This window comes from Callospermophilus lateralis, chromosome 5 (genome assembly GCF_048772815.1).
Source record: "Callospermophilus lateralis isolate mCalLat2 chromosome 5, mCalLat2.hap1, whole genome shotgun sequence".
Taxonomy (NCBI): Eukaryota; Metazoa; Chordata; class Mammalia; order Rodentia; family Sciuridae; genus Callospermophilus; species Callospermophilus lateralis.
Window position 1 is genome coordinate 39,609,125 of NC_135309.1, and position 17,728 is coordinate 39,626,852.

General features: G+C 37.1%; 1 protein-coding gene across 2 annotated transcripts in view; it reads right to left on the reverse strand.

The window, feature by feature from the left end:
• The window catches only part of Cnot6 (CCR4-NOT transcription complex subunit 6), a 73,177-nt gene extending 56,648 nt beyond the window's left edge, over window positions 1–16,529 (reverse strand). Inside the window, exon 1 of one of the 2 annotated variants that reach the window (XM_076856531.1) lies at window positions 16,239–16,529. The gene's annotated coding sequence lies outside the window, so the exon portion shown is untranslated. The remainder of the gene's footprint in view (window positions 1–16,238) is intronic. The other variant, XM_076856530.2, reaches the window with a different exon arrangement.
• Between the last annotated feature and the right edge of the window lie 1,199 nt (window positions 16,530–17,728).

Sequence of the window (17,728 nt, forward strand, 5' to 3'; positions counted from 1 at the left end):
CACCAAATTTTCAAAGAACACCAATCCTCCTCAAATTACTCCATGAAATAGAAAAGGAGGGAACCCTTCCAAACTCATTCTTTGAAGCTAGCTAGTATCACCCTGACTCTAAAACCAGACAAAGATACATTAAGGAAAGAAAAAATTCAGACCAATTTGCCTGATGAACATACATGTAAAAATTCTTAACAAAATTCTGGCAAATTGCATACAAAACTTATTAAAAAGTGCAAGGACAGGGATTGTGGCTCAGTGGCAGAGCACTCACCTCTCATTTATTAGGCATTGGATTTGATCCTCAGCACCACATAAAAATAAGTAAATAAAGCTATTTCTATAACTAAAAAAATGTATATATTAAAAAAAGAGAAGATAGTGCACCATGATCAAGCAAGGTTGGTTCAAAATATGTAAATCAATCAATGTAATTCATCACATCAATAAATTTAAAGACAAAAATCAAATGATTATCTCAACAGATGGAGAAAAAGCACTTGCAAGATACAGCATCCACTCACACTCAAAATGCTAGAAAAACCAGAGATAGTAGGGACACACTTCCACTTTATAAAAACTATATATGCTAAATCCAAGGTTAACATCATTCTAAATGGAGTAAAACCGAAAGCATTCCCTCTAAAAACTGGAACAAGACAAGGATGTCCTCTTCACCACTTCCCTTCAACATATGCCTAGAAACTCTAGCCAGAGCAATTATACAAAAGAAAGAAATTAAAGGATATAAAAAGGAAAAGAAGAGCTCAAACTATTCCTATTTGCCTACGACATGATTCTATATTTAGAAGACCCAAAAAACTCCACCAGAAAACTTTTGGAACTCATAAATAAATTAAGTAAAGTAGCAGGATATAAAATTAACTCCCTTTAATCAATTGTGTTCATATACATTAGTGATCAACTGATTAACTGAAAGAGAAATTAGGAAAACTATCCCATTGACAACAGCCTCAAAGAAAATATTTGAGACTCAATCTAAAAAGACAGGTGAAAGACTTCTACAATGAAAACTATAGAACCCTAAAGAAAACTTAAAGAAGGTCTTAGAAGAAAGAAACATCTCTCATGTTCCTGGACAGGCAGAAATAATATAATTTAAATGGCCATACCACCAAAAGCACTAAACAGATTTAATGCAATTCCCAATAAAATCCCAATGACATTCTTCATAGAAATAGAAAACACAATCATAAAATTCATTTGGAAAAATAAGAGACCCAGAATAGCCAACACAATCCTTAGTGAGGAAAGTGAAGCACAATACCAGACCTTAAATTATACTAGAACTATAGTAATAAAAACGGCATGGCATTGGCACCAAAACAGTCATGAACACCAATGGTAGAGAATAGAATACACAGAGACAAACCCACATAAATAGTTATCTCATACTTGACAAAGCACCATAAACATACAATGGAGAAAAGATTACCTCTTCAACAAATGGTGCTACGAAAACAAAATCCAAATGTAGGAAAATGAAATTAAACCTCTATCTCTCACCCTGCACAAAACTCAATTCAAAGGTAATCAAAGGCCTAGGCATTAGACCAGAGACTCTGTGACTATTAGAAGAAAATGAGTGCCCAGTTCTCTATCATGCCAGATTAGGACCTGACTTTCTCAACAAGACTCCTAAAGCACAAGAAGTAAAATCAAGAATCAATCATTGGGATGGTATCAAACTGAAAAGCTTCTTTACAGCAAAGGAAACAAATCATGAACACGAAGAAAGACTGTACAGAATGGGAGAAAATCTTTGCCAGCTGCACCTCAGAGCATTAATCTCCAGAAAATATAGAGAACTTTAAAAACTTAATACTAAAAAAACAAATAACACAATCAATAAATGGGCTAAGGAAATGAACACGCACTTCACGGAAAAAGAAATATGAATGGTCAACAAATATATGAAAAGTGTTCAACATCCATAACAATTTGAGAAATACAAATTAAAACTACACTGAGATTCCATCTCTCTCCAGTTGAAATGGCAATGATCAGGAAAACAAGCAACAATAAATGCTGGTGAGGATGTAAGGAAAAAGGTACTCACATTGCTGGTAAGACTGCAAATTAGTGCAACTACTAAGGAAAGCAGTATGGAAATTCTTCAGAAAACTTAGAATGGAATCAAAATTTGGCCCAGTTATCTCGCTTCTCAGGATATACCCAAGGAATTAAAATCAGCATAATATAGTAACATGGTCACATCAATGTTATAGCAGCTCTGTTGATGGGCAACAGATGAATGGATAAAGAAAATGTGGTATATACACACAATGGAATATGACTCAGTTTTAAAGAAGAATGAAATTATGGCATTTGCCAGTAAATGAGTGGAACTGGAGATTATCATGCTAAGTGAAATTAGCCAATCCTAAAAAAACCAAAGTCCAAATGTTCTTTCTGATATGTGTGTGCAAACTTACAATAAGGAGGGAGGTAGAAGTTCTCTGGAGTAGACAAAGTGGAATGAAGGAAAGGAGGGGGGATGGGAATAGGAAAGATAGTAGAATGAATGGGACATAACTTTCCTATGTTCACATATGAATACCCAATCAGTGTAACTCCACATCATGTATAACCACAAAAATGGGAAATTATACTCCATGTATGTATGTTAAAATTCATTCTTCTGTCATGTGTAACTAAAAAGAACAAATAAAATTTAAAAAAAACCTAGTTCATATTAAAATATTTTAAAATTATGTGATAAATATGAATTTTGACAAGGTACAAAATGTGTTTTTGTTAAAGGCTTTCTGAAGTTAACTTATTTAGTTGGCCAGATTTTCTTCAAAGGAAAAATGAGTCTGAGTTACTGCCAGTCTCATTTGATATGATAAAATACTGAATTTGCAATCTTTCTTTTCTTTTAGACATTTTCTACATTTTCTTTGTCTCCATTCTTTATTTATTTATTGAGCGAGGGGTGGGAAATTGAACTGGGAATTGAACTCAGGGGGCACTCAACCACTGAGCCACATCCCAGTTCTATTTTGTATTTTATTTAAAGACAGGGTCTCAATGAGTTGCTTAGTGCCTTGCTGTTGCTGTGGCTGGCTTTGATCCTCATGTCTCAGCCTCCAGAGCTGCTAGGATTACAGGTGTGCACCACTGTGCCCGTCTCTCCTTCTCCATCCTCAAGCTTTATTTCTTTTCCAATCATCACAGAGGAAAAAAGGAAGAAAGACAAGAAAGGAAGAGAGAGAAACAGAAAGAAAGAAACTCATGTGCAGAAAGCCCCTATGACTCAGATTCCTCTCAGGGCTACCAAAAGCTAGAGCTGAAATGACCTGAAAAGGTAGTGAAAAAAACTAATCTCAATGCCAATTTACTTCTTCCAATGCATTTTTAACAACGTCTCAACCAATTTTTCACTAAATTCTAATTACTTTTACCTATTGAGGAGCTCTTAATCTGTATTCTCCATTTTCAATGCCACTGAAGTTAATATAGATCTTACTTATTTTTCAACTTCAACTACTACACAATCCCTCTTTGAGTACTATAATCATCTTCCCGATACATGCCTGCTCATGGCACTCTCCTTATTAAAAATGTAAAATGGCTCTTCCTGGCTACCTAGATAAAGTGCAAACTTAAAAAATAAATAAATAAATAAATAAAAGCGATTTTTTTTTCTTCCTTTGTAGTACTGGGGATTGAACTCAGGACTCCTTAGCCAAGCAGTTTACCACTCAATTACACCTCCCAGCTTTTTTATTTTTAAAACAGGGTTTTCCTAAGTCACCCAAAATGGCCTCAAATTTGCAATCCTCTTGCCTCAGCATCCTGAGCAGCTTGGATTATAGGTGAGCATCATCATACCTGGTCTTCCAAGTCTTTTGCACTGAAATTAGCTATTCTCCCACCCTTCAGCCACTTCTCTACATCCCCCTCACTAATAGTCCTAAATTAGAGCAACCCTACTTTTAAGTCACAGTCTTTCAACAAATGCGAATTCCTTTACCAAAGACCTAAACTCCTACTCACACTTCAAATAACTCTTATTACATCTTCTAGCCCTTCCTAAAGACGAAAGTTCAGTACACTCTTTTGTGCATTCCATACGTGCTTTCTTTATAAAATTATTCATTCACCAAGTTATTTACTGAGCACTTAGTGCTAAGCACTCTACTAGGTGCTAGAATTAAAGAATAAATAAATTCTCAGGTTTAATCTATGAAGGGGCAAACAAAAATCTTACAACAGTGTAATCGAGTTCTTATAATTGGTACTCATGCTTTTAAAATTACAACTAACCTATATACCACACTCAAATTATTCTTCCTAAGACTGAATACTAATTACACTGCAAAATTCAGTAAAAAGAGCCACAAAGGATGGAAGATTTAACTGGACTGACTTCTGGTCCTATAAAAGCTTTGAAACTATGAATCTGTCATCTCTTCTACTCCCTTTTAAGATCTCTATTGCTTTAAGAGAAAATAAATTCAAACTCTACAGTTCTGAATTCAAAATGCTCTACTTTTCCAGACCTTTATTCCAATATGTCTCTCTGTACCTTCTGATGTAATCAGCAGACTTACTGCCATTCTTCAGTTACACTCCACAATCATAAATGGCACAAGCTTTTTTTCCATAACAAAGCAACCATGAATGCTGTCCACAAACTAAGATTAGACAAAACAATTATAGAATTTTGTTGAATGTCCTTCAAAAAACATTCTAGCTTTCAGAAGTAGGCCAAAATACAAAACTTGGGTTTACAGCAATCCCATGCCAAATTTATTACAGTCCATTATTTCCATACATTATAGTGAAAAGAGAACTCAATGAAAAGTGCACAAATTTCAAAACAGGAACAGAAATGAGTTCCAAACTATGCTTTCAATGGAAAGAGAAGTAGGAAAACAGTGATATAATTAAAATGGAAAAAGAAATAGTCAAAAAAAGGAAGTTGAACATAAAAACAACTTTGGTATTTTTCATTTCATAAAAAATAAAAAAGCCATTAGGCCTGTACTTTGAAACCCTCCCCAGTTCACTCCCTTTTAAAATATACCACAAATGACAACTCATTCACAGGTACCTTAAAATATTTTAGGTGTAACACTAACAGAATATAATATACACTAAGAGAATATAATAAATATTCTGTTTCCACAAGGATGTGGAACATTTCCATCAGTATCTAAGACATTTTAAATGTTATGTAAACACAATATATTGATAAATATGATTATTTTATGGCTGAGATGGCAGGCCCACAATACATATTTTTCTTTTTTGGTGGTAATGGGAATTGAACCCATCAATACTTTACTACTGATTTACACCCCCAGATCTTAACTTTTTTTAAGACAAGTTCTCACTTAGTTAATCCTTATGAGGGGATTAATTCACTGATTGGATTACCCAACCATTTCACCTCTAAATCTTCTTGCATTGTCTCACGTATGAGCTTTTGGGGGATACCACATATCTAAACCATTAGAGTCTGAGTCTAGTACAGATAAAACCAGTTGGCTCCCTTGGACTACAGTCCTAATCCTTTTTTTTTATAACTTCAATTCAACTTAGGTACTTCTATTGTCACTGTAAACCTAAATCATCCTGCCTCTCAGTTATGACACTCCTTTTCTCCTTTTAGCTAGGTTTCATATATTAGCTAGTTAAAAGAGTTTACACAATAATAAACCTTATTTAGCAAGTGTCCTTAGTGGCAAAATAAGTACCACTAGTGTCCTGTCAGAAAACAAAACTACAAAATAACAACTCTTCTGAAAAAGATGGGTTGTCTAAAACGCAAAGCTTAAGTCCTAGCTGGGTTTTGAAATTGCTATTTTAAATAGCTGAAAATACCATGGCAGGTATCTAACAACCCATGATAATGTCTCAGAAACAAAGTACCTGAATAGCCTTAGGAGGAACAGAAAAAGCAGTTAGTGGGAAAAAAACAAGGTTATCATAAAGATCGTACCAAAAAATGAAATTATCACCTTGATCTTCAAATCTGCCTTCTTCTTATGATTCCCACCCAGTTTTCAAACCAAAAATGAATATGACAGTCTCCGATTCCAGCCCATTTCAACTCCTAAATCTCTCACTAATTCCGCCTTAATTCCTGAAGTATTTACATAAGCTATTCCACCATCATAATTCATCCTAGATACCATTCTTGGTCCTAAAACTACATCTTATTCATCTTAGTACTCTTTGAATCTGGCACTGCACCTAATAGAAAAGATCAAATACGGTCATCACATGGTAACTGCAACCAGTCCTAGGATGACTGGTTCCAAGATTTTCAGTGGATACCAAAATTTGAGGATGCTCCAAAGCCTTTTATATAAAGGAGCACAGTATTTGCATATGACTATGCACATCCTCCCATATATTTTAAATCATCTTTAGATTACTTATAATGCCTAAAACAATGTAAGTACTATCTGTGTAACAGCTGTTAGATTGTATTGCTTAGGAAATAAAAACAAGAAAAAAAATTTGTGTATGTTTACTACAGATCCAATTTTCCCTCCAATATTTTCAGTAGTTGGTTGAGTTCGCAAATATGGAGGGTTAACACTATGTTAAACTAAAATACCAGAGGAAACTCATACTCAATCACAAAATAATGTGTGCTTGTGACCTGCCTGCCCCTTGTGTGCCTCTAGCCTCATAACGGATCTCCCTAATTTCTATTTACCTCTCACAAATCTCCATGTCTTTGCATATGGTATTATTTCTGCCTGAAATGCCCCAGATATCAAAAGATCCCTAGTTATCCTTCAAACGCTAACATGAATATCTAATTTCAAAAGGTCCATTACAACCTTCTTCCCTGTCCCTCCCAAACAGTTTACTGTTTCCTGATTTGAACTATTCTCAACCTTGAAAATATGTCTACAGCTATATTCATTAATACCACCTTAATTTTTTTGAATATATCTAACTCACCCTACAAAAACATAGGCTCCATAAAATTTGTATATTTACATCTCTCTAGCCTGGCAGACAGTAGGTACTCAGTGAATGTTTACATGAATTCAAGGGAAGAAGTGATGGTAGTTAAAAAAAAAAAAAAAAGCAACCATTTTACAAGAGTGCTAAGAGAAGTAAAAGAAGTTGTGACTATCTTACCAAGAATATGAAACATTGATAACTTGGTTTCTAATGTTGAAGACAAAATCCAGAGAAACCAAACAGAAAGAACCTTCCTAGTATACAAGGAAACGGAGAACATTGGTTCTAGGATAGCCTGGGATAAGAAGCAAGGAAACAAACTATATAAACTTTAATCTCAGTGACATGTTATGGCCAAATACAAGTATAAACAGATGCAGGTAATGGCAAAAATGTGTTAAGCACCTATCTGCAATTTACTACACTAAGTATACAACATTTAACTGTTTTTTTTTTCTTTTTTGAGCACTTACCACCTGTCAGATCTATTAGGCACTTTACATGTTATATCATTTAACCCTCAAATAATCTTGTAAGTACACCCTATTAGTCATTTTATATTAAGAAAGGAAGATTCAGAGAATGAGTAATTTATCTGAGGCTACAGAGCTATTTCAACCCATCTAAGTCTGTGCTTTCAACTACTATGCAATAATGACCTTATTATCTTAATATAATTCTCACAGCAACCCATGAGATAGAAGCTATCCTCATTTTATGTTTATAGATAAGGAAACTGTGTCTGATTTTAAATATTAACCTCCCTCCGGTCTTATATTCTTAATAAACAACAGAGCTGAGATTTCAAGCTAGAACAATCTAGATCCAAAGCCTCTCTATTTCATCACTGCCTCAAACTACTCTATAGGATTCTATCAACCAACAAGTTCATTCTCTAAATACAATTCTCCATTATACAATGTTTCAGGAACCATGAGCCCCTATTTATGTCTCAGGCTTATCATCTTTCCCAAGCTAACCTTATCACTATATTCTCAACTCCTGATCTCTCTCTAAAGAGATCTAAACCCATCATCTCCGGATCCTTTTACACTTTAAAATTAACTGGTACTTCAAGGAGCTCTCCTTTATGTGCATTGTAGCTATCAAGAACCAATCAAATTAGAACTGAGAAACTTAAAAATATTTATAAACTCAAAAATAACGATCTATCATATTAACAAATGACCCTGCTATGAAAAGTAACTTTTTAAAAAACAAGTAAAAATTTACTGAGAAGGGCAACAGTTTTATATTTTTGCAAATATCTTTTATGTCTGTCCACTAACATGCACAGCACAAAAACAAAACTATGATTTGTGTGGTAAGATTTTCACCAAGACTAAAGGTAAGGAGCAGGAGGTTATCAAACCTAAATCTATTCCCTTAGCATGAGACAAGCATCTAAATCACCTAGTCCCTAGCTTCAGCACCAAATGATGGGCATCAACATAAATCCTTTCATTTTTCTTACCTTTTGCAAGATTTTTCAATTCTACTTGGCAACCTTTTTCTACAACAAATCATAATATTCTAGTTACCAGTACCTAGAGGGAATTGGTCTCTGTCAGCGTTCAACACTTATTCTCGCTGCTAAATAACACAGGTAAAACACAGCATTCATCACATTATCAACATTCAAATATTCATTTGGGAAGTTCTTAATACACAAGGAATCAGTTTTGATCCAGTCATTTCCCCCACTAAAACTAAGAAAGAATATTTTCCATGAATTGTTGACCTTACAAAGCATCAATAATACTGGAATCTTACTCAAAAGTCACTGATAAGGTTTCAAAAAATTTGAAAACACACCTAAAACACCTGTGTTCTAGTGAAGATCTGCTACACACTGCTTTGGGACTGCCACTTCCAAAATAACAAAACACTTCCAGAATGCTTTCAGATAGATATATGGTGTATATACTTTACCAACATGACAAGTATTCTTATGTTGTCTCCAGTGAGGTTTTTGATCCATAATCAAAAAGTATTAAGAGTCTGCCAATTAGTAACTGTGTGTCAACATGATTAGCCACCAGTGCAAATGGTCATAAATTTGGGCAAGTGAGTCTCCCCACACAATCAAATCTACAACAAAGGTCCATTCCAAGCCACAACATCATGACAGTGTGTTCAGCAGAAAGAGGGAAGAGTACAACATAATGTCAGTAAGAATACAAACTGACCTCAAACAGATCTATTAGAGAAGTCCTAATTCTGCAATGTGTTTACCTTCATCTTTAAGGCTTAAATTTCCTCACTTATAAAACAGTACTATCTGTTCACAATTTTGGTGAGAGGGTTAAATAACACATGTAAAACACAGTGCTCATTACATTATCAGCATTCAGATAAAAATATTTTTTCTATCTATGACAACAAACCCTAAATCTTTGGATTTCCTATAATAACTTCCCTAAAACTGGGAAACAAATGACAATTCTTTAGATGTCCAATAGAGTTTTCATTTCCAAAAATTTTAGATTGTAATAAAGGAAATTATCGGTCTAAAACAAAGCAGTTAGCTTCATCAGATACTGCTTTATGACACTGTGGGTTACTTTTAACTACACATAATCTTACGAAAGAAAATATTTTACCTTCCAATAAGCTGAACTCAAGTCATTTTTTATTTAATTTTAGAGTGTCATATCTTCTTTTCTGCTTGGTCTTTAATTAGCTGGGCCTCTTAATACAACTATCACTCCATACTCAAAATCTACCTAATAAAAATCTATATACAATCAATGAATATACATAAATTGAACCAGACCGACTGCCTAATTCATTAGGTCTCCAAGTTTGTAACAAGTAACTTCAGGGGGAAAAAAATTATCTAATGATTCCCCATTTGCTCTCATTCCATATTTAAGACTAGTGGCACATATGTATAATCCTAGTAATTTGTTGAGGCAGGAGGACTGTAGGTTCAAGGACAGCCTCAGCAACTTAGCAAGGCCTTAAGCAACTCAGCAAGGCCCATCTCAAAATAAAAAATAAAAAGGGCTGGAAATGTAGTTCAGTGGTAAAGCACCCTTAGGTTCAATCCCTAGTAACCCCCCATCCCAGCCAAAAAAACCTGCACCAAAAATTCAAATGAACTTTAGGCTATGGAGCTAAAGTAAAAACCTATCACAAGGAATGTGAAAATAAATCCTACATCTTCTAGTAAGTGAAAACTGAAAATTCTACTATTATGATTTCACACCAGATAAACTCCACCTCCAATGAGGAATAACTTTGTTTTTGAAATCAATTCCACCAAAAAAAATGCATATACCAAATAAAAATTCAATTATTCCAGCCAAACTATCAAGGAAAAGTTTGAAAAATAGGTAAGCAAATATACATTAGAAATTTACTTGCTAAGTTTTGACCTTAAGGAATCAAAAAATTGACAACACAGATGTCTACTTTTTTCTACTTTGGCCTCCTCTTTGAACTATTACTCTTTTCCTCTCATTTTCAAACAAGAGTCTTCATCATAACCTCCCATGTGCCCAATCCACAATCTATCTTGGTCCCATAAAATTTTTCTCTGCTTATGTTCACCTACCTGGCAAATCCTATCTACCCATTTTCAGATGTCATCCTCCCCTAAACCAGGAGACCATTTATTACCACTGAAAACTTCCTTTCTCAGCACTCTTATCAATCTTGGCCTCTATAATGTTGCTATTTCCTGTTCTGCTTTATCTCCTTAACCACTTTACTTGAATTCTGCCAAAAACTAAATGCTACCTCCTCCTTAAGAGGTCCCCCTGCCCTCTCCTCTTCCTGTTCTATATTAAGTTTCACAGCTATTTATTTGCATACTTACACTCTTCCAGCAGTGTCCATAATTCTCAATATTTTACTTCTGCTACAAAAGCCTAACTTCCAATGTCAAAGACATAATGATCAAATAGATCCAATCTCCCACCAACATACAATCTACATACCTGTTAGACATACTCATCTAAATATCCAAGAGTTAAGAAAAACTACTCAAAACTCAAACTCTACCACTTTGCTTGTCCAAATCTGTTCTTCTTCCTCTATTTCCCAAGTTAAATCCTACCAAGTTTCCCAAGGTAAAAAATTTCTGAATCATACCTTTCCTATTTTTATAGTTGACTGCTTGTCTATCTCCAATTCTAATATCAAAGTTATTATATACTTTTCTCTCTCTTATGACTTTGATTTCTTAGGAAGATCTAAATGAACTACCACTCTACATGTAAATGTTATCATGCAGTATTTACTTGATATTCTCTAATTCCAGTATCTTAACCCCATTAATCCAGCTTCCACATTTTTACTATGTACCCCATGAAAATGTATGATGTCATATACACCATTTCTCCACCCTATCTACCAAAACTCTCAGTGGATTCCCATTCTATACAGGTATAAGCTCTAACACTTTAAGAAAACACCTAACACTATTTACAAGCTGTTTCTGACCTCTTCTTATTCCTTTCATCTTTGTATCCTATGTTCCATAACCCAAGCTATAAATTTGATTTTGGACATGCTATTCCTTCTCCCTAAAATATCCTACTCAGCCTGAGAAATCCCTATTTATTTCTCAAGATCCAGCTCAAAGACATCTGAGGTCACTCCCTCAAGTTTCCCAAGAAGAATTAAATTTTTCCTTTCTAAGCATGCCCCAAATGATTTATATATTCCTAACTGATATAACCTGGTGAGTGCTTTTTGTCTTTCTGTTCACACCATTATAAACAAGACCATAACCCCCACAAAGGTAGTGTCTACACAGTACCTGGGACACAAGGGTTGCTCATTAAGTATTTTTGGAACTGAGTTATAGTACTATTATTATTGGTTTGTTTTGCTTTTTGTTTTGTACTGGGAATTGAATCCAGGTAATTGAATTGAATCCACTAAGGTACATCCCCCAGCCCTTTTTTCTTTTTTTTTTTTTTTTTTGACAGAGGGTGGGGGGAGGCGGGTGTGTCAGGGATTGAACTCAGGGGCACTCAATTACCAAGCTACATCCCCCAGCCTATTTTTTCTATTTTATTTAGAGAGAGGGTCTCACTGAGTTGCTTTAGCACCTTGCCATTACTGAGGCTGGCTTTGAACTCACGATCCTCCTTTCTCAGCCTAAGATCCTCCTGTCTCAGCCTCTAGAGTGGCTGGGATTACAGGCCTATGACACGATACACAGCTCTTTCTTTTTTTAAGACAGGGTCTCACTTCGCCAAGGCTGACCCTGAACTTACAATTCTCCTGCCTCCTCCCAGTTGCTGGGATTACAGGCTGCACCACCACATCCAGCTTATAGTACTATTTTTAAGTGCTATATTCAAGTATAATCAGTTATGCTATAAAACAATTGTTTTGAAAATGTGAAATTTTTTCCAACATGAATGATATATTAGGGAGCAATATGAATATAATGCAAATTTCTCATTTGCTTATGTGCAATTTTGTCTGCAAACAACACTAAGTAAAAGTAGAAAACTGCACCCAATTTAAATAAGATAAAGAGAAATACATAAAACACATTTAAACACTTACTAGCTAAGTCAGTTTACCTTGTGTTATGAGTGACCGTTCATTTCTAGGGTGCACAATTTTTTATCTGATTTCAGGTAACTCTCCTTCCACCAATTCACAATAATTCATAAGCAACAACCCTTCTGAGGTCCATTTGTACACGCAAATCAGATATTTTTCACCTTAAATTACCACATTTGTTGTGTATTTACATCTTAACTATTTAACATGTATAAAAAGCTCCAACCAATTTTTTAGGTTTTTTTTTTTTTATGTGTCACTGCCAAAGTTTTTAAGTGCTATATCCTAATTTCATTCTTTCCCATAGACCTGTGGTTTCTCTAGTACAATTTTGCACAGCACAGTGACTCTTAGGAATCTATATGTTGCTTTACAGCAGAACTGACTATAAATTAACAGCTTTATGAGTTCTTTGGCTTTATAGTTTCAATATTCCAATTTCATTAATTTACCAAGGAGAAAACTCTGACTTTTTCCAAAATTTCACAACACATTTACAGACCATATCCTAAAAAACCATTGGGACAGTCATAACCTTAACTTGGTGGCTTTGAAGTCTGGTGAGCATAAGGTTAATTTTTCCAGCTAAGTTCTCTAGTCTGCCTAAGCCTAACTCAGAAAGAAAGTTCTCAAACCTGAACTTTCATGTAGGGCTTTCATTTTTTGGCTGCTTTTAACAACTCTCCCCAAAATACTGACATTTTTATTTTAAGTGACCCTCTCTTCTACAGTAATTGAGCAGAACCCTCAAGCCCACTACAAGGGACCACAGACAAGAGACACCACCACATCCAAGTGAAAAAGAAGAAACTGTCAGTAACATCTATCTCTAACGTGATTTGATTTTAACTTGTGTTGGCTCCACTCTACTCTCCACACTGATGCAAAATTGATACCTAAATCACTTTGCTCTCCTGTTCAAAGTATTTTGACTCCTTACTTTGCTGAGAAAGGAATAAACTTCATTTCTATCTTCCCAAGCATGGTCTTTCAAAATCTAGGTCAGACACACCTTTGCAAGTTCCTCTCAAGTCACTCCTACTGTTTCAATAACACCTTACCATTAGCCTTACTCCAACATCTGACACCTCAGTACAAACCTTCTGTTTGAAAGGATTCCCTCCCAAGTTTGACAAGCTCCTATTCAGTGTTAGTGTTATAAACCAGTTCCAGACCTTCCATAAGTTTAATCATTCTTCTGTTCTTCCACAGCACTCTGTACATCTATTAAGCCTATATAGCAAAAATTAAGTATATTCATTTTTTAATTCTCAGTGTCCAACACTATGACTAGCATATGCTATTCCTTGACATGTTATTTAAGTTTTGAAAAAATATAAACAGATAAGGAAGAGAAAGAGCCCAGAGAGGGTAAAGTTAAGGCAGCCAAGACCACCCCAATCCCAGATCCAAATAATTATTCTGTTCCTCATTAATTACTTGTTCAAATACCAAAATCTGGCACATTCCTTTGTATCCTAATGCACATATGTGTATAGTATAATTACAATTTAGTTTACTCAGGATCTCTTAACTTCATATACAGTGTTTTATTACTCACATTTCATTTAAGATGGCTACCTCTAGGAAAAAACTACATCAGAAGATTTTGTACAACTAGGAAATTAGAAAATTAAAGTTGGGGAACTTTCTTTTCTAAATAATACATTAAGTTCCAGTCACACAACAAACATGTAGAAAGCATGTCATACCCACAAACAAAAGTACCTTCTCCAGTAAAACACATTCTTACCTGAACCTATTTGGAAATTTTTCAAAGTGAAAAATGCTTTAAACCAGAGCTTCCCAACCAGTGGACCTTGCATATGGGAACGGATTACAAACATGCTGAAGATATTGACCCGTCACCTGCGAGCTGCCTTACCTATTTATTTCAATATGCCTTATATACATTACCCTTTTTGGTTGCATTATATATAAAAAAGGTGTATGCATTAAAGAATATACAAAGACTAATAGGGGTATAGTGGAATATCTAAGCATTAATCAAAATACATACTTACAAATTCCTACAATGTCTTTATTTGTAGTCAGGACCAAGCTCATGTCTGTTCAAATGAAGGAGTCTGAAATTTCCCAACAACTGCAGTTTTACTTTGCCAACAAGATTTAAGAAACATGAAAATGCCTACAGATTGAACAGGTATTCAAAAGGAGGCTTCTTTAGCTATGTCACCACTTATCATCTGAAATTATGCAAGGATTGACTTTCAGGGAGAAACTTCAGTCTCAAAAAAAAAAAAAAAAAAAAAAAAAGTATCTTTATCACAGAGTCTCTTTTGACCATTTCAGTAACCATCCCGTTCCTGTACTGAGAATTAACCAGCCATAACTACCTTAAATAACTTCTATCCATTAAAAAAAAAAAAAAAAAACCCTTCTTTCCCAAGGGAACAAAATCATCAACAATTACACACTCTCATGCCCTCGACATAACTGTTATATCTTAAGACAAGTCAATTTAACCTTTCTAGGTCTCAGTTTTCTCATGAGCAGCAGTTCAAATATTTTGTTTACAGCAAGATGACTGGACTAGATAGCTGAACTAAAGACATTAAGTAACTTTTATTCTGAATTTTAAAAGTCATCACACACATTAAGGATTGTGGTAACTATCTTAGCAACAATTACTAAAAAAGAAAGTCTTCAAAACCTTTTGATCAGTAGCAACAACAGCTCCTAAGCCCTTCAAAACTGTTCTGAAGTGGTGATAAATTTTAGTGTACTATGAAAAATACAAAGTGCCATTACACACCATTTTATTTTTGTCTTATTCATATTTACTTTCTTCCTCTCCAAAGTTAAATTCCAAGGCGCAAGTAAGCAAGAATATTCAGTACTAGCAATGATGAGACAATTCACCTGGAAAACAGGTAAATATAAGAACTCAAATTTAAGCAGATTATTTCAACAATGTCAGCTTAAGACAGTAACAGCAAATCCAAGATCAAGCAAGACGACCATTCACAATGTTGTCGTTTGGTTAACAGTTAAAGAAAAAAGGTTACAGGTGTCTATTAGCAAGCTCTCTCAGGGAACGAGCGGTGGTGTTAAGAGTCAAAGGGAAAAAAAGGTTCCCACAGAAAATGACTGGTGCTGAAAAATGAAAAGCCCAGATTTAATCTGCGTTACTGGAGAAAATTGCTTAAGTAATTAGTACTATCTCCGTGACCTCAACAAAACCATACTATAAATCTCTTTTTATCTGATGCTAAGTGCTTTTTTAAGCATGTAATTCACCGCTTCCCCAAAAAATATGAGTTAAACTGAATTTTAAAAATTCGGGGGGAGGGGGGAGCGGTTGGTTTCCCGCTTGGCGGTAACTGCGGCTACGGAGTGCGAAGTTCCACACTCCACAGCGCGCACTCCCAGAGTCACTTCCAAAGTTGCCACCCGTCCAGGACACGAAACAGGAATACCGGCTGCTGAGAGTGACCGGAGCCTGGGTCCCAGAGCTAGGGCGCCCGCCCCCGCCCCTTGCGCGTCGCCTCCACCGCCGTCAATCAACGTCCTCCAGACTCGGCACGGGGGCGCGGCCCCGGAAAGGCGGTCGCGTCGAGAGGGCGCCCCCAACAGCCGCCAGCTTGGCAGAGGAGTGTGACTGCCACTCATAAAACTAAAGTTGCCCGCAACCTATCCCGGCGTGCTCCGGCTACAAGCGGCACGACCGACCTGAAGGTCCGTGCGCGGCCAGTCGGGGAGCAGCCCGGGTCGGGCCTCGGGCCCGTCTCGCTCACCTCTCGAGGTGCGCCGCCTTCCTCCGCCGCTGCCACCGCCTCCTCCCTTTGAGTGCAGCGGGGTCTGACCTGTGGAACCACCATACCAGTCCCGCCCGCTGCTGCAGCGCCGCCACCGCCGCTCCTCTGCCGCCTCAGCCGCCGGTCTTTGTTTCCACTCCGAGAGCTACCGCTTCAGCTGCCCGCCTCAGCTGCCCCGACGGGCCACCGCTACGCCCTCCCGCCCCGTCGGCCCCCTGGCTCGCCCTCGTCGCTGCGCCCACCGCCGCCTTCTCCTCCGCGCCGCCGACGCCGCCGCCACCGACGCCGACGCCTCCTCCTTCGCGCCCCCCTCTTTTTCATTGAAAGCAAACAAGCATCATGGCGGCGGCCGCCGTCCCCCAGCCAGCTAGCGCCCCGACCGCCGCCGCCGCTCCAACATCCCGGCCGCCCATTGGTCGCTGCGTCCAGATGCAACCATAATGCGTCCGGTTAGGGGGGGTCGCTCTTCAAACGCCCGAAGCCCCGCCCCCTCTTCCCCATTCTGAGGAGCTTTGAGCCCGCCCGGCGCGCTGCGGGGACCGCCCTCCGACCCTCTGTTCCCGCTCTCACTCCTTTCCTGCACCGTTGCTTCTATTTTTCTCTTCTTCCTAACGATCCTCCCTTGTTTCATCTCCTTTGTTGTCTCTGGTGGTTCACTTTTATCTCTTCACTTTTTTCTTTTATTTTGCTTCTCGCGGTTTCTTCTCAGGCCTTTGCCTGTCAATCGCTTGGGAACACAGATCAGTTTGCAGACTTTTAACCTCAGCCAGTGTCTTAATCTGCCTAAAGACCAAATACTCAGTCTTTAACAAGTCGAATAATTCTTCCTGTTTCAGTTTTGCAGAAAACAAATTAATGGCCCATTTCGGTCCACTAATGGTAGTTCAGTCTGATAAATTAATGGACAGTTTTGCGGCCCTCGCTTGAGTTATTGACCAGAGCTGTGTTCAAAGATTAGGCTGTTCTGTTCAGGACAAACTGTAGTGATTGAAGGTGAGTAGAGAAGGAGTAATCTGATTCGTGATGCTTGCATCAGTAAGCAATAGTCGACTGATAGTCTGGGCACAGAGATGAATCAGACCCCACCCTGTTCTGAGTAAGTCTAGGGAAGAGTAACACCCAGCAGACTGTTAAATTGCACTAGAGACTATGTTGAAGAATATAACTGACCATGCACCTGCATGGCAATCTAACATGGACTACTTGCTCCTTCCTGAAACATCAATCCTGAAGAAATGAGAGTGAAATGGGTTGCAGGAATGAATGATAGCAACCAGTATCATTTGGCCCTCACAAAGAATTGCTTAAGAATGTGCAAAATGGATAACTGTTGCCTGGGACAGAGAAGAGTTGGCAGGATGAGAAAAGGATTGAGGGACAAAAACTATTCAAAGATCCAAATGGTCTATTCAGAACAAGAGTTCTGTACTTGCTTCTCCTCAGCATTGGCTTGAGCTGATCATTGCCTT